Raw genomic sequence first — 21,296 nt, 5'->3', positions numbered from 1 at the left:
CACAATGTTCAGGAATACTAAATGACACTCTAGCACTTCCACTTCCTACTTGATCAATAGGCTTAACATACTGATGCATCTGAAAAACAACTATTAGCCCAGATCTGTGTAGGTCAAGGTAAGGGCAAAAGAGAACTATTAAAAACTACCTGAGAAATTTAGGTTGAAAACAGAAAGAGTTAAAAGCAGGTTACAATTTTTTTTTTTTTTTTTTTTTTTTTGCTCCTAAAAATAATAATACAAAAAGCAATATCTCAACTAAAAAAAAGAATATATTGTATTAAAGATACGCACAAAGCTGAAAGTAGTAGCTGACATTTGAGTGACTCATGTCACCTCCGCTGTAGGCTGAGTTCTGTGGTCAAACTGCACACCCTGTCATGCCTGAAGACATCATTCCTCCTCAGTCAATGTGAAATCATTGCTTCTGGGAAACCTGGTTGAAAGGGCAGAATGGAATCGTGAGGAAAATAAATGACAGTTTTCACAAGGATTTGGCACAACACTTCCAAATCCAAAGACTACTTTTGTTTCCAATGAAAAGAAGTACAAATTTCTGCCAGAATACCATTGAGTAATTATTTTATTACATCTTAATGATTAGAAATGTTGCCTCCTCAAATTCTGGGAATTCTCCTCCTTGATTCATAGGAAACAACAATGGAGTGATCTTTCTTCTTATATTAATACAGAGAGAATATGGTGTTATACAACTTGGCTAGTTTTGCTAGACTTCGAAATCTAGTAATTGTATTCTTCATAATTATTTAGTCTTTCTTAATTCCACTTCAGTTAGCTTTCTGCTTTAATTAAATCACAACATATTTTATGCCAGGAAAAAGTTGGTCATTTTGAACTGGTATAATTACAAAATACCACCACAATGCACAAGAGAATTCTGAGCTCGATGGCTATAAATAAGCTTAAGAGTTAATTTTCTGCTTCTATTTTCCTTACAATATTTACAGCATATTTGCATTGCTGATATGTTTTACGCTGCTATGTTTTATAGTGTTTTGCAGACAGTGCTGCAATTCTCAGCATGCAATAATAGGAATTAAATATTTATGGCTGTGTATAACTTCAATTATCTCTGCAGTCTTCAGGATTCCTCTCAGAAGTCAGCATTTGTCAGCTCAGAGCCTGCACTGGCGCCAGCAGTGGTTGTACCAGCACCGCTTCCCACTACAGCAAAGGCTCTCTCCAGCCCCAGCTCATCCATAATTCCAGTGCCTTTCATCCCATATTCTTCACAGAAAAAGTTATCAAAGTCAAAAATGTTGCCCTACTTTTCACATCCGAAGAAAACACTTGGCTGAACACAAGCCAGCAGCACGCCCAGGCGGCCAAGGAGGCCAATGGCATCCCTGCTCGTATCTGAAATTGTATAGTCAAAGGAGCAGGAAAGTGATCATGCCACTGTACTCAGCTTTGGTGAAGCCATATCTCATGTGCTGTGTTCACTTTTTATAGAAGAAAGACACTGAGGCACTGGAGCATATCCAGAGATGGGTAACAAAGCTGGAAAGAAGTCTGGAGCACAAGTCTTATGGGGAATGGCTGAAGGAACTAGGATTGCACAGTTCTGAGAAGAGGAGAAGTGCAATTCATGCTTCTGATCAGGCCAGGACTTCAGCTTTTTCTGCATCTGACAAAAGGTCATGTAAAAGATGCAAGGAAGAGGTATACTGGATCTCTCTCCATGGCATTTGATTCTTGCTGGAGAATGCAATTGAGGGACTGATGGAGCAGGTTCCCAGGAACAGCCAGCCTTCTTCAATAGCTACTACATAACAGGATCAGAAGAGTATACAATCTCTTAGCAGAGCCAAAATCACAGCTGACAATACAGTGGTTGAGACAAACTTTTGCCTACTGCTGTCTTGCTCCCTCCTGGGTCTGGGTCTCATCTTTAAAGCTGCTTCTGGCAGTGTTCCCAATTTTTAAGACTTTTTTTTCACTAGCAGACAGAAAAGCCACTGAGGAATTTAGCCGACACGGACAAAATGGAGCTGGTAACTTTAAGGAGGGATGTACTTTAACTATGTGTCACCTCATGTCCAGTCCCCAGCAGACACAGGCACAGCATAGAACCACTGCTTCCTTCCTGCCTCAAGCCAGCAAGCTGTAGCAAGCTACAGGTACACAGAGCAGAAAACTAAAACCCATAAAGAATCAGAAGCCTCAAGAAGTGCTTCTAAGGATCAGCATCACCACTCACGTGAATGACACCAGCATCTGATGTCACTGACCTTACCATTTACCCGAGAATTTAAAGCAAACAAAAAACAAAACAAAAACAAAAAAACCACCTCAAGTTACTATTATCTCCGCTGTACGAGATCAAATGGGCTGCAGTAAATCCACAGCCCCCTCTCACAACTTTAAACCTCTCCATGTAAGTGATGGGGAGGGAGGTAATAGCCATATGATTGTCATAAAGCTTAATTTCTTTCAAAAGAGCCTCAAAAGAGAAAGCTTACTTACAACGTTCAGAAGGACTTGTTTCTCTATCATCTGAACCCATCTAATGTTAGTCCTTAATTCCTACAAGACTGAGAGCAACCTGAATTATCTGTATCTGTATTCACTCTTGTGTCTATAAACATTTGCATTTATTCCCTTCCTGGCTTATTCCCTTATTGGATTTGTTGTTTTCTTCTCAACATAATCCGTTAGAGAACTGGTAAATCACTTTACATGGGCACATGTTGCCATTTTCAATCTTGAGTGTAACCATCTAAAGAAAAAGGGCAAGAAAGTCAAATATTCTTGTACTGTATGTACTCTTGTATATTGTTCCTAAATATAATTTCCATTTCTATCTGGCAGAAAGAAGGAAGGGACAGCAATGATTTCTCTTAAAAATGACAAAAGCTTAACAAATCCTGGAAAATGATTAATGCTTCCAAAGGCCTATTTGCCCCAAATGCCCTGCGTGTATGTCTCAGTATGAGCAAAGGAGTTACATGTCTTCTTGTTTGGACACCAGACTGTCCCCAAGTGCCCTTTCAGAAAGAACATACGGTTTGTTACTCGGACACTCATTACATAAAATAAAAGTGAGGATATCCTTTTTATAACTGTGTGCATAGACAATGATCCCTTGTGCATAACTGCATATGCAAATTTCAATTTTTTATACATGTGTATTTGTAAATACGTGCATCTTTATAATGGCATGTATGTAGAGAGAAATAATTAATTAGACAGATAAAGCACTTCTACCTATTCTGGTGGTAAAAAATTATAAATATCTTAATGAAGTACAACTGTGTGGTAACTAAACTGGTTCAGAAGGTGCTTGATGCCATTATGTATGCATGACAGCATTCTGCTATGTCTACCCTACATCTCTATTGGTCCAAAATTAATTCCCATTGCAAAAAAAAAAAAAAAAAATTGCAAAATGAAAGCAACTAGTTAAAGCTAAGGAAAAGCATCTTGGCTTTTAGGATCTACCATTACAACCAAAAGGAAGTAGCATTGTTCAGTCCTGATCTTACGTTTAAATCATTTAAATGCCATGTAGGACATGCTGATGTAGTAGATACAGATAGAAGACTTATGGTGAAGAAAATAAGGAAGTCACGATACATTGGTGCAATACAGATATACAACATATCAACAAAAAGAACAAAAAACACAACAAAAAGAAATCATGCTATCAAGAAGAATACATGGAGGAGACCAGGTGCTTTTCATCAAAATATAAAGGAAGACAATTGTCCAAACTTCTCTATGTAAAAAGTTGGGAGCACAATAGTTTTAAGGTCAATGTTTCTCACGTGTCAATAAATTGAGGACAACTATTTTCTTCATTAATTGTTCAATCTTCAGCTGATTAGCTCCAAGCGAAGTCTCAATAATCAAGAATTTAACATTCAACGAGAGACCAACTCGCTTTTCTACCACAAACCAAAACATCATTCCTTGGGTACATGGCGTCAAACTTACCCAAAAAAGTTGTTTGTCCATGACCTAATCAGCATATGACTTATTTGGTGTGCTGTGGCTTGTAACATTTAAAGTCTGGCCTTCTCTGCCTTTCAGAGCTGCTCACCTAAGGAGGCACAGCACAGAGTGAAGCCATTACTTGTGTCAGTATTACATCCTCTTTGTTATACACATATAACTGATAAAAATTGCCTTGGAAGTGAAAGTATAGATTAAAAACTGGGGCAAAGAAGTCTTAAAACTACAGTTAATAGCAGAGCATCAGCTAGCAAAATTTACAAACTATGTGCCATCTAAAGTTTGTATCCATGTGCCATCCTAATGCTTCAGTTAGGAAATTTATAGAGAAATAACATGGGCGGTGCCTGAAGAATTTGCTCAAACACCAGCTACATATGAACAAAGCTAGCCCCAGCCTTGCCAGTGATTCTCATCTGAATACCCAAACATAGGTGTCACCCATCCTGGAAAAGGGGTGCCCAAGGGATTTCTGCCCACTGATCATTAAATTTAAACCCCACGTTCACAAAGTAGAGTTACAATCTAGAGGTACCTTGACAGGTTTGAGAAGGAAGGCCATGCAAAATTCATAAACTTCAACAACACTAAGCGCAAGGTTCTGAAAACTTGGGTCAGGGCAATCCCTAGCATGAATACAGGCTAGGCAATGAGGGGATGGAGAGCAGCCTTGCAGAGAAAGACTTAGGGGTATTTGTGGATGAAAAGCTGAATATGAGCCAGCAATTTGCCCTCATGGTCCAGAAAGCAAACTATATCCTGGGCTGAATCAAAGAAAGTGCAACTAGCAGGTCAAGAGAGATGATTTTCTCAACTCTAGTTCCCTCTCATGAGAGCAACTACACCTGCATTCAGCTCTGGAACTGCCAGCACAGGAAGGATGTGGGCCTGTTGAAGATGGTCCAGAGGAGGGCCATGGGGATAATCAGAAGGCTGAAGTACCCTAATTTCCTATAGAGATGGGCTGAGAGCGTTGGGGTTGTTCAGCCAGTAGAAGAGAAGGTTCTGGCAAGACCTTATAGAGACCTTCCAGTTCCTAAAGGGGCCTATAGGAAAGACTGAGAGGGACGCTTTACTTGGGAGTGTAGTGACAAGACAAGGAGTAACGACATTAAACTAAAAGAGGGGAGATTTAGATTAGATCTTAGGAGGAAATTCTTCAGTCAGAGAACGGTGAGACACAGGAACAAATTACCCAGAGAAGCTGTGGAAGCCCGTTCCTGGAGGTGCTTAAGGTTGGATGGAGCTTCGGGCAATGTGGTCTACTGGAAGTGTCTCTGCCCTAGAGACTAGATGATCTTTGAGGTGTCTTCCATCCTAAGCTTTTCTATGTCAGGACTCATAGTAAATACATGCTTAAATCTCTATGAAGCCCATCATATATAGTCCATTGGGATGAGACAAGCCCAAGCAGAGAATATCTTTATTGTTTACTGAAGAGTAGCTTTGAAACTTGAATTTGAATTACTTGAATTATCATTCTGCTAGATGTATGCTTGATTTTTAAAGGAAAAAAAATCAAAACTAAAATGACTTCTTTTTATGAATTCTGATTAGACTTGAAACTTACAGACAGCTTACTAATTTGTTGGGCTCAAATTCTCTTCTTTAGCATTCTGACAATGACGGTCCATTTACTTTCCTTAGATGACTCACCTACAGTTAAATCTCACTGTCTGATTTAATTCTGAATTTTCAGATTAATTTTCTCCTTTCTTACCAATGTTTTGTCATTTGAGTACACTTTCTGATCCTAGCTATTAAGAAGAGAATTTGATTCAAGTTTTAAATTACAGCATTCTTCTCAGGACTATGTGCTGATAAACAATGCTATGCAAGTTTTGTGACCTGTCTCTTACAAAAAACAAAAACAAAAACAAAAAAACCACCAAAGCAATAACACTTTTATCTAAAGAGCACAAATATGCTGGAGGTGACCAACAAAGACAAAGCAACATTTCAATAGCTTAAATATTCTACAAAGTCAGCAGAGTAAGGATGAGTTTGACTGAAAAACACATCAATCAATAAAGCAACAATCATAATTTTAAATCACTCAGGGAAAAAAAATATGTTTATCTGTGGCTGCTTTAAAGACTGGAAAACTAATTCAGCCAACTTTCAGTGGTATATAAATGACCTTTTGCCAGAGCCACCATAACAAATGTTTAATTGCTTTCTAACTTGTTGCAAGAGCATCCCACGTGGCAAGTAAGTGTAGAGTCGCATCAGACAGGCCAAAGGGGGTTCTTAATACCACCAGTTCCAGTCCCCTATTATAGCTACACTGATATGGATAAAAAAGAAAACAGAGAAGGATGCATAGGCTAACTCAAATCTGTGATAAGGTGTGCTGCTGTATTTTGGATCAATTGCAAGTGACAGGTCAGTTTTACCAAACAAGATTGGAGTTACAGCTGTTAAATCTCATAAAAGCATGGGTTATTATTGCCAGATCAATATATGATAAATAACAGTGTATCCCACATAGACCATGTATCTTAAATCAATCCTGTCAAACTACGTCTGTTGAAGAAAAGTTAAAAATGTCATTGAAATTTTTCAAGCCATTTGTACTTCACAGTGAATCCGTTCAACCTGAATAGAAGTAAAGAAAAAGCAGATACTTTCAGAGAAATCATGCTTATCTAGCAAGAGCATTCCTGCTTCCCCAGCACTGAGGACATTTTTAAAGCATCTAACTAGCAGTGTCACTCAGGTATTCCTTCCCACGGAATTGGGTCCTTAATTGAAGAGTACATCGAGCATAAAACACAGCAGTGAATCACAACAGTCTTACACCTCATGTCTCCTTCTTATCTCCCTAGACACCTCCACTTTTGCTTTCAATAACTAGTTTCCAAACTTTTCTGACAAATGAGTTACCATCCATCCACCCATGGCAGAAAAGAAGCCACATGCAATTTTTTGGTGCTGAGAAAGGCTCACCCATTGCTACTGAGTGACTGAGGGCAGCTACAACATACGGCCCGAGGTGTGGGAGAGCTGGCCTCAGCACCGTGACCATATCATAGAAGCATAGAATGGGTTGGATTGGATGGCACTTTAAAGATCATCAAGCTCCAACCCTCTGCTGTGGGCAGGGCTGCCACTTACTAGATCAGGCTGCCTAGGGTCCCATCCAACCTGGTCTCATGTCCCCCATTACAGCACACATCCTCTCAAAAAATGGCTGATAGCTCCAGTTAACGTACTATAACCACTAACAATTTGGTTATTCCTCAAAAAATGGTGATTTTTATTTAACTATTTGAAAGAAGCACTTCCTATTTACCACCTTCCCTCTGAATCTCCAGGTTTACCCAAACATTTCACTTCATGCCTATCTCACCCTGTGTGGCTGCTTTTTCCACCTTCATTTCCTTCTCCACTTGTTCTCTCTATTACCAGTAAGCTTCTGTTTAATATTGTTTCAAAATTACAGTTTTAGATTAGTCCATCTAAACATACTCTATAAAAAAAAAAGTAAATGGCATTAAGCGTATTAGAAATTTGTGCTAAGCATAAGCTGAAATGAAATACACATCTAAAAGCTTCTGCAGCTCTTTACCATGTTATACTGATATTAGCCCCATTAGCTAGCTAATTTCTTAAAGTATGAGCCCTCTTTTCTTTGTATTTTCTCAGACACAAAATTCTTATTGTTTTATTAGCCATCTATTTTTAATTTTTTTTTCCTGGAGAATGTCTCTTCCCAATAGCATCACACAATCATCAAATGTTTGGGTTGGAAGACACCTTTAAGATCTTCTAGTTCCAACCCCCCCGCTATAGGCAGGGACACCTCCCTCTAGACCAGGTTGCTCAAAGCCCCGTCCAGCCTGGCCTTGAATGCTTCCAGGGAGGGGGCATCCACAACCTCACTGAGCAACCTGTTCCAGTGTCTCACCACCCTCACAGTAAAGAATTTCTTCCTAATATCTAGTCTAAATATACCCTCTTTCAGTTTAAAACCATTTCCCCTTGTCCTGTTGCTACGTGCGCTTATAGATATTCTGAAAACACCAGCAATCATTTCTGATCTATTATAGGTAAATCAGCAGTATTAAATTATCTCCAAAGCACTTCTGTGGATGGTGCAAAATGTATGTAAACTATTACAGCCAGTTACTGACAGAATTATCTACCTTCTGGTGCCATTACACTGAGCAGACTAATATACATAATTACAGTGATTATGCAGAGTACAGTAAAAACAAAACCAAAATGATACGCTGCTTCACGCTGGCACTCTTTCAATCAAATTCATTTTCACATTTAAAGTATTTCAAATATGGACAACATTATTAAAACACTATTATGAGTACAACTGCATGTTAAATTTGTGTTTTCTGTCTTCACTACATTGTAGGTTGCTGCTTTGATGTCTTCTCGATGGGACATTAAACCAGTGTATGTCCAAAAACCTGCAAGTTTCTCTCTGCTTTTCTATCAACCATATCACTGAAAGTTAAACATTCCAGTATAGGTAATCATCTCCCTGCTTTACATGGCACAAAGAGCTGGTCGGAATTATCAGATAAAAAGTCTTAGCATCGTGCCCAAAAAACTGGTCCAAAAATGACATCTACAGGTACGTGGTTATTTAAGAGAAGATGAGAAGCATGGGGAAGACCTTGACAACAGCAGCCTGGCTCCTTCAGCCACTGCCATGGAGTTCCCCAGTCCCAAAGGACTGCTTGAGAAGAAAACTACAGATTGTCTCCAGACATTCCTTTAACCAGCTTCAGTTCTTATTTTAAAATGAAAGCTAAAACACAAACATCTAAGGAAACAGGGCTATGCAACAATGCTCTCTTTTTGCCTTCTTGCCATTTAGTTCAGCCTATTGGCCAGTTTTCTTTTAATATAACAGGCAGGAAATCTCAGAGACTACACACTTACAGAAAATATGGTGTGGGTAGAAGACCTCCTTGATGCTGTCTGTGAGGGAAAGATTAGCAGGCAAATTCCCACCTCTTTAGGAGCCAGACTGCAACCAAAAGAGAAAGCAAGAAGTAATGAATATCTCAAGTATGTGAAAAGCTTCACACAGCTGCAGACGATACAAACAAAAAACTCAAGTTATAGGAATCCAAACTCCCTTTTTAATCTGTTTTTGACACTTGGTCTCATCATTTGGGATAATTCTACATTTTTAGTGTCATTACCTAAAATTAGAAAGGGACCGGGTATGTCTGTGTGTGGGGCCAACTGTGCACATCTCTGAGCTCACAGAAGTTTGATATAGGAGAGAAACAAACCTCAAATAAAACAAACAAACAAACAAAAAAATTACTCATGCACATCAACTGCCCTGAGCCTGGGAAACTGCTGTCTGTAACTGCTGATAATTGATGGTCACTGATGGAGCTCCGGCTGATGGGTGTCATGTTGAAGATGGCATTATATGGGCAGGGCAACTGCTTACAGGAAAGGAAAGAAAATGTTTGATTTCCACAAAACAGCTTAAACCTAAGATGAAAGCTTTATAATCAGAATTGAGGCTGTGGTTCACATATTAGATAAATATTCTGCTTCTTTGTGGAGATGTTATCCAGCTGACCAGAGCAGCTTTGACTCTTTGATAATATTCTCTGTTTATGGTTTAGAATCAAATAGCAGCCAGTTCCTCACAGTTCCTCCCCTAACTTGCTAGCCTCAGTTCTTGCACTCCTACCACGTTCTGACAACAAAATAGTCTCCAGTGGTCTTCGCCTCGAAGCTACAGCAACTGCTTACAGACAACAGCCTAAAAGAATTTTTCAAATATCTTTTTTTAATCTTAAATTGATTTTAATCTCAATTTCTAGAGAAGAAAAAAAAAAAAAAAAAGATTAAAAGGTTTTAAGTAGGGAGTGTGATGTTTTTATTTAACTTTTTTTTTAACCATAGCATTTCCAAATATTTGTCCTTTTCAAAAGAAAAACTTCCCCTATAAGTACTTGGTAAATAAAATTTATTACATAGAACATTTTCAGCTTCTGTCTTGTCATTATGATATTTAATTTCTGCATCCAGTTTATTTTATGGGAGTGTTATGTCCATTTTACTTCATTCCATGATGTTGCTAGTATGAATTAATGTCATGCTTCGATCAAACCACCTCCCTGATACGCTTGCTTATTCTTTTGGCCATGCTGCCAGAGTTCAGTGGAGCACAACACTGAAACTGCTGAGACAGCACATCCAAACCTGCACAATACCAATGAGAGATCAGTTCTACTTCAAAAAAAAATCATACGGCCACAACAGTATTAGAGGTAAAAGCCTGGCTTCTAAGCAGGTATATCCAGGTTAGGTGAAATATGGTGCTCACACTACTGTGACTGCTCCCTGTCTGCAGCAGATGTGATGGATGATCACTACCAGCTCAGGTATTTCTGCACATTGAACAGGGTAAATATTGCCCATGAGAGGGAAAAAAAAAAAAAAGGCAAGGGGATTGGATGGAAATTACCTATATACTGACCCCTGTAGGTACTTCAGTCCAACACAGAAACTCTCAAAATAGACAATGAAGGTCTCTCTCACAACCTATGTTGGCACCTGCATTTTTAGCCATAGTGTTCCTCTGGTGCCCAAAGTTCAGCCCTTGAGCATATCCAGGCAATGCTGGGCAGATCAGGACCTGCCTCAGTCACAGGATCCTATCAGGATATACAAACCCCAGCAGTCATCCAGCAGCAGTCCCAGAACCGCTTGAACGCACAACAGACCACACAGGGTAGGGACATAGGCAAAGAAGAGCATGCCCAGGGAAAAGGATATGGCTGCAGAAGTTTGGGATGAATGGTCCCAGCTGTGTTTGGGGAACAGCCCTCTCATTCATGCGTGCCTCACGAGCACCAGCACTCCATAAGGGAAGCAGCCATTCTCCTCTAGGTCTAGCATATGTCTGCTTGAGCTTCCCCCCCCCCACCCCCCCCCGTGCCAAGGAAGCAGGTGACAGAGACACTACCAATGGACAATCACTGAATTTTACATTATCCAAGAAGGAATTTTCTTAATGAGTGCTAATTAAGAGAGGTTCTTTTCTTGCCTTTCTTGGAACATCTTAAAAGATACAGAAAGCTAGCATCAGTATTTACAATTCTGTCACAAATTAAGATTACACTGAGTGCAGCCACTAATGGCCAAAAGGCAATCTTTCATAGTTTTCATGGGTGGCAGCAGGATAAATCTAGAATTACAGCCAGTCCCCAGGAGGATGGCTGTCTGCAAGCTTTTAGTTTTCAGAAAAAGAGGCAAAAAGCTAAGGATTTCAAGAAGTCAAGAAGGTTGACTCAGTAGAGATCCTTTTTGGAGTCATCTTAAACTATCTCTACTGGACATAAGGGCTCTGTTCTTTGCTCCTTTCCTCATTAGAAGGTCCTAACCAAAATGTACAAAGGCATTCATGTTTCACAAAATTGCAGATTGGTTGAGGCTGGAAGCCATCTGGTCCAACCCCCTGCTCCGAGCAGTCAACAAGCAGGTTGCTCAGAGCTGCTACATCCAGTTGCGTTTTGAAAATCTTAACATTTCCAAGGAGGGAGATTCCACAATCTCTCTGGGCAACCTGTGCCAGTGCTTGGTCACTCTCACAAAGAAGAAGGGGAAAAAAAGCTTTCCAGACAGTGTACTGGTTCATGTGACTGTTCCTCCTCAGAGGCAGAGATCTGCATTTTACTTTGCTAAATTTCTTGAGGCACCCATCAGAACACTTCCCCAACTGGTTGAGGTCCCTCTGAGCAGCAGCACAACTAGCCATTATGTCAACCACTCCCCTCAATTTTGTACTATCAACAAATTTGTTACGCTCAGATGTGGCTATCCCCTTCCTGAAGTAACTCCAGTTTTATTAGTCAATCATCTGGAAGCACCGAGAGCATCTCTCTCTGCATGGACTTTGTTCATATATTTAGTGATCTTCTGGCAGGAAGGCATGAGTTTTTTCCTATAGAGCTCAACATTAAATGACGCAATGTTTCTATAAAAACCTTTATCTGTAGTTCAATAAAAGATCTTTCTCCCTAAAACTTCACATCTCTTACCGACCAAAATGGTTGCTACCAGTACTGCTGCTATTGCTACTATAAAATTTCAATTTTCTTATATGGCTTTAAGAGCAGGTTTTATGGATTCTTCACCAGTAGACTATTACTGACTCACTTCCGACTGTGTCATAGGGTTTTTTGTTAAATTGCTATTAATCACACTTATTACTTGAAGATTTAGGCCTTCACTTGAGAGGTCCGTACACAGAGTAAGGAAGCACACAGTACTGGAGGGGTACATTGCTACCTACTTCTTCCAAGACACCAAAATCAACATCACCACTACAGCCACCCTACTTGCATCAAGTAGTGCTTTCCCTTTAACATCTGAAAACTATTCCTTATTTAACAATGGCAGACAATTAAATAATCAGAGATGCATCTGCCTATGGAGACCACTCAGTCCCAGACACAAGTGAGAGAATGTTTTTTTCCTCTCTAATTAGCACGGAGGCTGATTTCCTCTTTAACTCTTTATCTTACCACCCATTTGAATTTCTCAGAGCGTTCACTTTGACTCTAAGAAAAGCAGTGTTTAAAATGCTTCTACCTCTGCTGATGTCCGGATTAGCACTCCTCCTTTAGCAAAGCATTCCACAGAATGGCTCTGATTAGCAGGACTTGGCACCCTGTGTGCAAATCAATCCAGGCAATTTCAGGGTCACTTTTAGCAAAGGAAAGCCTGCCTGTTAAGACCAGATAAGAATGAGGTCATTGATTTATTTTTTCCTCATTATCTGGCAAGGTTTCAGTTGAAGCCTAAACCCATTATCTTGGAAATACAAACATGAGTTGGTCCCTTGAAGCAAGTTAATTTAGTTTGAAAACAGTTAGGGAGTTACCCTCTGAATTCAATTAGCTAATAACTCCTGGTGGGTATGGGTCATAGCAGATCAAGGCATCGTGCTGGTTCAAGCTGAATGCAATTGCAGGTGATATCAAAGAGGTGTGTTTCCCTTTCGTACTGAACCATAGCTGCAGCTTCCAGCCACTGTCTCCAAAATCTCCATCAATAAGAGAGAGAAATTCAAGTTAAGGGGGGAATGCCTTGGGGATAAGGACAGCGGCAGCACTTTGGAGTCACAGAAACTTCCCTTTGTGCAGGAAGGAAACCAGTGGGGAAAAGCTCGTTCCTTGCAGCCAGGCTAAACAGGGCCCCTCCACTCCCTCTTGGTGATCAGACTGCACGGATGTCAATACCCAAAGCCCTCCAAGCTCCAAGTCTGCAGCGCAGTGTGGGATCCATTTTCTATTCCCAGGCAGTGAGCAATGCCTGTTTTTCCTACGTTTCTAAAGAAGTGACACTTATGCATCATTCATGGGCCAGCATCCCAAGGGCTGATTCAGGTTGGGCTGGGAAAATATCTCTGGATTAACAGCCAGATTAGAAAACAACAGCCTGAGAGAAGCACTGGCAGTTCAGATTGGAGCACGCTTGCTGCTACTGCTGTAATGAAGGGGAAGCCAGCAGCACAAGGTGATGTCTCCCTTGAGGGAATGTGGGACTACAGCTAGCTATGTGCAGCTGCCTCCTACAGACACTACAGACACTATTCCTCATGTTGCATGAAAGCCCTTTTCTTCCCAGTATTACCTCAGGATGTTAGTGGGATTATAATTCTTCTGTTTTTCCAAACTGCTTTCTACCTTAATTTGATTTTGAGCACCTGATTAAATTTAGCCTCACTAAAGAAACAGACATTCAATTTAATTCCAGCTCGACATTATACTTGCACCAAAAATGCAGTGCTCACGGTTGCACTTTTAGTTAAAGAGCAATTTTGTCACTGTTTGGAAGTGGTACTCCCTAACCAGGGACGATATATTTGCTCCCTTCTGCATGCCTGCTGCTCTACACAAGCTCAGAAAGCAGCCACTGCAATGCAATGTGCAGTGAAGAAAGGGAAGCCAGGCCTCCAGAGAACTACCACGTGCCAGGTTACAGGACAAGGCCACGCATCACACGTGCTCAGTATATTGTGTGTGCCCTTCCCAAGTGACTCCTTCCATCCCACAAGATGCTCCATGGGACCATGCACAAGGTGCAGCATCAGTGTTCATCCTGTGTGTCATCCTGCAGGGAAGTGAGTTCAATACCCAAAGCACAGGGCTCTTTGGTTCATCATAACAGCCCTCAGGGCCCTCCCATTTTCACGTGGCTGGAATAGGACTTTCTCCTTTGAGATTCTGAGAGGATATTCAAACTACATCTAAATTATGTCAATGAAGAGAAAGCCTCAGGAGCTTGTGAGTTTCTGGTGTATTTCACATGCCTTTCTCCAAGGCTGACTCCTCATAAAAACATTACACAGAATAATTACATCAGATCAGATCAAAGTCCATTTGGTCCAGTATTCTGCTGCAGACAAGAACCAGTAGCAGATACTAATGGAAATAATTTTTAAAAGGAGCCATCGTGCAGACTTTTTTTCTCCTTTACACCCAACATCCAGCAGCCTGCCACCCTGGGGACTCCTGCAGTAGGGTCATCAACTCTGTGATTATTTTTCCCACTACTTTGTGTGATTAGTTTTGAGCCCATTAAAGCCCCTGACTCCCACAGGATGCCGTGGGGCTGATTCTAGTGTAATCATAGAATCATCAAGGTTGGAAAAGACCTCCAAGATCAACCCAACCATCCACCAACCATCAATATAGAGCACTAACCACATCCCTCAGCGCCACACCTCCACATTTCTTGAATACTTCTAGGTAACTCCACCACCTCCCCGGGGCAGCCTGTTCTAATCTCTCACCTCTATTTCTGAAAAGAAGTATTTCCTAATATCCAACCTGAACCTCCCTGGCACAACTTGAGGCCATTCCCTCACATCTTATTGCTGTTACCTGGGAGAAGAGGCCAACCCCCACCTCACCACAACCTCCTTTCAGGCAGTTTTAGAGAGCAGCAAGTTCTCTCCTGAGCCTCCTCTTCTCCGTACTGTACAATCCCAGTTCCTTCAGCCATTCCCCGTAAGACTTGTGCTCCAGACCTTTCACTGTGAGGAAAAGGCTGTTTGCTGCTGTTTGCTTAAACTGCAACCTGTCAGTTCCACATGATGTCCTACATTCTTGTTTTCTGAGAAACACAGTCATTTGCTATGTATGTCCTCCATGCCTCTTGTGCCTTTCTACCTCCTCTTTTGCCCTCTGAGGAGTCCATTTAATCAGTCTCAATTCAGAAGCCATTCCATTGCAAGCAAATACTTGTCAGGTTCCTCTGCTTCTTTCCAGCTCAACTACTTTTTCTCAGACAGGAAGATCAGAAGTGCTCATAGTAATCAAGAGGTAACTGCACAACAAAATAATTATTTTGTTTACTGTGTCTTCCCTAGTAATTTCTGACAATCTGTTTGCTGTTTTGAACATTGCTCTGCCAGAGCCAACATTTCTTAGAACTACTCACAGCCACTCTGAACTCCATTTCTGGAGAGGAAACGGGTAACTTAAAGCTCATCTTCAGCAATATACAGTTGGGTTGATTTCATCCCATGTGTGCTATTTTGCACGTTGCACATTAGCTCTGAATGGAGGTTGCCATTTTACTGCACTGCCACTTGGTGTGAGATTCTTCCACATTTTGAAAGGCAGATTTTTGTTTTTTCTACCCTGAATAATTTAGTTTACCATCTAGCTCTTTGTTGTTCAGCACACTTTCCAGGCCAGACATCACAGAAGCCAACACAGACCCTTGAGGGATTCAGGATGTTACCTCATCCTCCCATAGGGCTCTTGGATTTGGAGAGGACTTTAAAGACCATCAAGTTCCAACCCCATGCTGTGGGCAGGGCTGCCCCCCACCAGCTCAGCTGCCCAGGGCCCCATCCAACCTGGCCTTGAGCGCCTCCAGGGATGGGGCACCACAGCTTCTCTGAGCAGCTGTGCCAGCGCCTCACCACCTCTGAGTAAACAGCAACCACCCACACTGTTTAGAGCTGCAGCTTTTCTCTCACTCCCCACGACAACACTTTTCCAACCTCTCCACAGAAGTGGCCTACAGATGCTGGTGGGTGTTTCCCACAGCTGCTGGGTTCTGGGCATTGTTTCCACCCTGCCCATGCCCTCCACACCACGTGCAGAACAGCAGATATTAAATAGGTGAATGCCCATGACAGAATTCTTCTAACAGCATCCATTTGGCTGTAGATATGGTAGTTATTCCAAATTAGTCTGGTTACTCAAAATATGACTTAACTACATGAACATATTTAGGTTCTTTCTAATGTTGCTTATTTTTGTGTTAACAGACTTATTTTTATCATCATGCTTTGTAGACTTTTCCCTCAATGCCTTGAAATAGAAAAATGTGACAAGAAAACTCACCTTTTCAGGTTATGACACAATTCCTTAGAGCTTTGTAAATGTAATACATAAAAAATCCACCAAGATTGTAGGCACTGTTTTGCATGTATGAAGTGCTACCTGTAAAAGAAATCAATCAGAAAATTCATTACCAAATGTGAGAAATGGCCCAGAACCTGCAGTCCTAGCTGCAGCTGCAGCGTTCTGTACACAGAATTTTATAACTGGTATAAAGAGGAAAATTGTTTCCAGAAGGTACCAGACAGATAAGACAGTAAAGATGAAGTCTTCCAGACAAGAAGTCAGCAAACAGACCACACAGTGATGCCCAAAAAGGCATCAGTATAATTCAGATTACAAACACTCCAGTTAACTCTGAGCAAGTAAATATGTATCCACTCACATGAAGTAAGACTGAGGATTAAAAGTGTTTCTGTCTCTGAAAGCAGATATTATGAAGTACGTTAATATTAATGGAGCATCCTCTATTGAAGAGGCAAAAAAAAAAAAACAAGTTCATTTGAGTTTTCTCACCAACACGTCTGAGTGTGTACATGCATATAAGGAGCTCACAGAACACTGTGGAAGTACATGCAGCAATCTTTGCACTGCCCAGCACACACATGCTTTTAAAACTGCAATAGAAAACAGGTGAGGTGGTACTACTTTCCCCTTGTAAAACATTCAGACATTTCATTTCAGAAGGAATGCTCTTTGGATGGGCCAGATGGGGCCATTTGTGTCACTGTGCTACAGTAAGTACCATTAGTCAATAACCAGTATCATCCACTGTAAAGTGTAGTATACAAAAACCTCCTTCCACAGCACTCAAGCAGGCAGGATGACATGTATAAGGGATGTTTCAGTGCTTAGCTCTCATAAAGAAAGGAAAATCCAGCAGCATTAGATGCCAGACCCAACCATATTAGGACAATCACTGCACAGAAGCACACTGTGAATGCTGGCTTCTGGCTAATTAAAACCTAACAGCCACAGCAATGTTTCCAGCTCAGTGTGTGTCACTATTTTTTTTCATTAATGTTCATTTCAAGTAATATATTAGCAGTGTTTGTGCCTCCTGAGTCTGCTGATTGTAAGTCCTGATACACGGAGCTGATCCAGCTTCCTTGCATCCTTCTAAGCTAAGCTCTGCACCACAGACCAAGCCTGACTTGTGGCAAAAAGAAGGGACTCTTCAGTCCATCACTGTCACTATCTCAAACCTCCTGACTTTTTAGCATTTGGATTTGGCAATGCTGCATCAAAGCTGGAGGGATGTGACTCATCATGGCTTCTTCTAGGTAGCTTCTTGCAGCTGAGGAGGATTTTTATATAGGAAATTTGTCGTTGTGACAGGACAGAGATATACCTGCAAAATTCTAGGAAACTGATTGCCTGACAGGTCTGGGGCTTTTCTGTGACATTTCAGTCCAGCTATTTCCTCTGCTGTTGCGCTGAGAAGTGCATTGCTGCTTCTCAGCAGCAAGAAAACCTCACACTGCTTTTCTTGTGAGAGTAACACCGACAGCAGGCTTCAAACCAGAGACTTTGGGGCTAAAAGCAGAAATCTTCATAGCTTTTGAAAAGCAGACATCCTCCGTGGCTGCAGACAGAGCAGATCTACATTTTTTTGAGAGGTACAGACGGATTTAGCACACTTACTGAGAGGACTATGCATCCCTTCTCCCAGAGCCTTCTGTTGGCTTCTTATTCACAACTTATCCAAAAATCACAGCATTAAAACAGGACTGGCAACCCTGTTAGATAAGGTGGGGAGACGACCATCCACTGTGCTGCTGGGGACAGTCCTTTCCCAACACCTCCTCCCTGTTCACTGCCTTGCATCTCTCCCAGTATTATCAGAAGTGCCAGGAGATGAGAAACGTGGATGCCCTGAAGCACAAAGCAAAGTGGGACTGCAATGAGCTACTGATCCTTAACAAATAATTTGGTAAGTCCAAACAGCCGTTACCTATGGTGACCTATTCCGACACACACAGCTGATCTGCATACCAGCAGGTAACTTGCATGGCATGCTGCTGCTACCTGCAGAGGAAGGGAGAATAAAACCCATGGCATGGCAAAACTGTTCACCACTGTTGGCTCCAGTAAATAAACTGGCCTTGCAGTGGCACTAAAGTGGAACTGGAACTGGAACTAAAGTGAAATCACCAGAGATGACCTGGGGCATTTTTCACAGAGCAATTCTGAGTTATGCCTTGCTAACCAGCTATGTGTTCCATTCTTCTCATAATGCTGCTACAGACTCACCAGGACTAAAAGTGTTGAATCAGCCCTCTGTCAAATGGCAGAAAATGTTGCAAATGACCTTGAAGACTGCTTCCTTACAGGAAGATCAGGAGATATGGAACCTGACTTTTCAGAGGTCTGTTTTCTTTTTGTAAGTGTTGCTTGCTTCACTTCCATTAAAAATACCATCTGGCAGAAATCTTATCTCAGAAATCAACACTCAGGTCTAAGAAAGGAACTCTGCCCCAAAAACCATTCTGTGTTATCAACATTTTTAGCTGGGAATTTCAACTCACTCAGCCAACTTTTATGGAGTATTTCAAAGCATACGCCTGCAAAGCACTTCCATTTAACAGGGAGCTGTGTAGTATAGATCAACACATTATTTTATCTATCTCACCAATACCTACCATCTTAACCGCATGACCCAATCCACTTTTTGACTGCGTTAACACTCTAGATTCCACACTGAAGAAAGTTGTGGTAGTATTTTGGGTTTTACTCTTCTAATTTCAGTACTTAAATTGCATACTATACTTTACCATAGGCTTTGAAAAAGAGAGTAGCAGATACAACAAAATCAGCTGCATACAACATAGCAAAGATTAGGCTTTTCTAAACATTTTCCTCTATTTTTTTATTCTGTAATGGTGAGATCATAGAATATAGCCATATAAATAGTCTGCACACAAGTTGTATACTTTAAATGTAGTGTCCTGAACACATTTAGTATCTTGAAATATCTGCACTTTCACTTAAGAGATCATCAACAAAGTGTAAATAATCCTCTTCTGAAGAAAAAGTAAGAAAGAAATAATAAATAAAACTCTTAGATGGTCTTTTTTTTTTTTTTTTTCCATTAAACTATGGGAAAACAACAGCACTCTTCAAGGTTTAGATGCGGAGGTCAAATATTGGCTCTCACACAGAGGCATGGCTTCTCAAGGTCCCATGGAAGCTGATAGTCCAAAGCAGAGAAGGAGCTTTGACTCAACAAGGTATTATGTTAGGATGTGATGAAATTACTGTACAGTTCACCACTGATGCAGCTTATATACTAAATTAAACTGTGCGAACACATGAGGAGATACAAGATCTTGAGATCCCTACAGTATATTATATGATTTCCAATAATAAAGAAATTTTCTTTAGCAAGAAAATATCTAACTTCTCACATTTGACAGGACAAGAGGTAACGGCCTTAAATTGCACCAGGGGAGGTTCAGGTTGGATATGAGGAAATACTTCTTCTCAGAGTGGTGAGGCAGTGGCACAGGCTGCCCTGGGAGGCGGTGGAGTCACCGGCCCTGGAGTGTTCAAGTAATAGGCAGATGTGGCATTGAGGGACATGATTAGTGGGCATGGTGTGGATGGACTGATGGTGGGGCTAGATGATCTTAGTGGTCTTTTCCAACCTCAGCAATTCTATGATTCTGTGATTACACTAAGAATTTTCAGCTGAATCTCTGAAATGTACACAAGACTGGAATTGGAATTGGAACAGATGAGAATATTAACATTAGAATGGTAATAGAATACCACTAGAATTTATAGCAATTGTAAATGGACTGAAGACACCTTAGACTCCCAGTTTTTCCTCTCAGAGATGTTATAACATCTGTAGATTTCATATTCTAGAAAGAATAAAAAAAGATTTGAGGACTTACAAGCAATTGCAGAATGCCCAACTTCCTCTGCTTTCATTGGAAGAACAACATTTTACTGCCACCTAGTGAGCAATGTAAAACAGACCAACACATTAAGGGGTGTATTTCTGGTCAAACACAGTCTTTCACTTTCATGTGTCCACATAAATCAGAAAGGCAAAATTAGATATTGAACAACTAGGAAGTTAACAACACAAAAAGGCTTTGTTTTTCAACCAGGAGAGAGGAGGAGCAGGCAGGCTCCCAGCAGGAGAGGAGCTGGGAATTATTTAAGACCAAATTACCACAGAATCACAGAACTGTAGGGGTTGGAAGGGACATCTAGAGATCATCAAGTCCAACCCCCCTGCCAAAGCACTATCCCTGTCTCATGGAAATGTCACATCCTCTTCTCTGCATGCCTTGATGGGTTTCATGTCGTGGGCTTGATTGCAGGCCTGAGGAGGCAGAACCAAGGTCAGGACCCCAAAAGGGCAGATGAACCACTGCAAAGGACACCAACAGGGATCACTGAACTTGACATAGCTGTGCTTATCACTCTGTGGTGATGCGATAACCTCCCTTCTGCAGGCTCAGTGCAGGTAGTTGGGCCGGCCTTGCTCACAGGCTCCCAGCTATGCTGGTCTTGGGTTAGGTCTTGATGTCTGCACTGCTATTGAGGTGAGGTGCAAATGTAGTTCATGATGATGATAGTAGATGATGAACATCTAACAGCTACTGTTCAGTGCTGATATTCTCTGTCCTCACTGTCCAAACATGGCACTAATTCTCAGAGAAACAGGGGGCACTTTAATACTTGCTTTTTAACACAACGAGAATTGAAATACAGAGTGAACACATTTGTACACATCTGCAAGGTGACAGCCAAAGCAGAACTGACAGGGCCCTGCAAGGACAACATTATCTGTTAGGTCAAGGAGACAGTTTTGCAGGACTTGTTTGTATTCACCACTTTGTAGATCCTGTCAGCCCTTACACAGGTAAAAGAGAGCTTTGACCGGATGGCACGTTACCAACATGTATTCCCTTGACTAAAAATATCGAGTGCTCTTTTTTGTCATGC

At 41.1% G+C, this 21,296-nt stretch overlaps 1 long non-coding RNA gene across 1 annotated transcript; it reads right to left on the bottom strand.

Annotated features, from left to right (window-relative positions):
* Positions 1-266: 266 nt before the first annotated feature.
* On the bottom strand, positions 267-20,332 carry LOC125685182 (uncharacterized). Its single transcript, XR_007373395.1, has 4 exons — positions 20,234-20,332; positions 16,338-16,436; positions 8,881-8,968; positions 267-436 (listed from the first exon to the last, which is right to left on the bottom strand). It is a non-coding gene; the product is annotated as an uncharacterized LOC125685182 (long non-coding RNA).
* Between the last annotated feature and the right edge of the window lie 964 nt (positions 20,333-21,296).

Source organism: Lagopus muta, chromosome 1 (genome assembly GCF_023343835.1).
Source record: "Lagopus muta isolate bLagMut1 chromosome 1, bLagMut1 primary, whole genome shotgun sequence".
Classification (NCBI taxonomy): domain Eukaryota; kingdom Metazoa; phylum Chordata; class Aves; order Galliformes; family Phasianidae; genus Lagopus; species Lagopus muta.
This window is presented reverse-complemented; position numbering and strand designations above follow the sequence as displayed.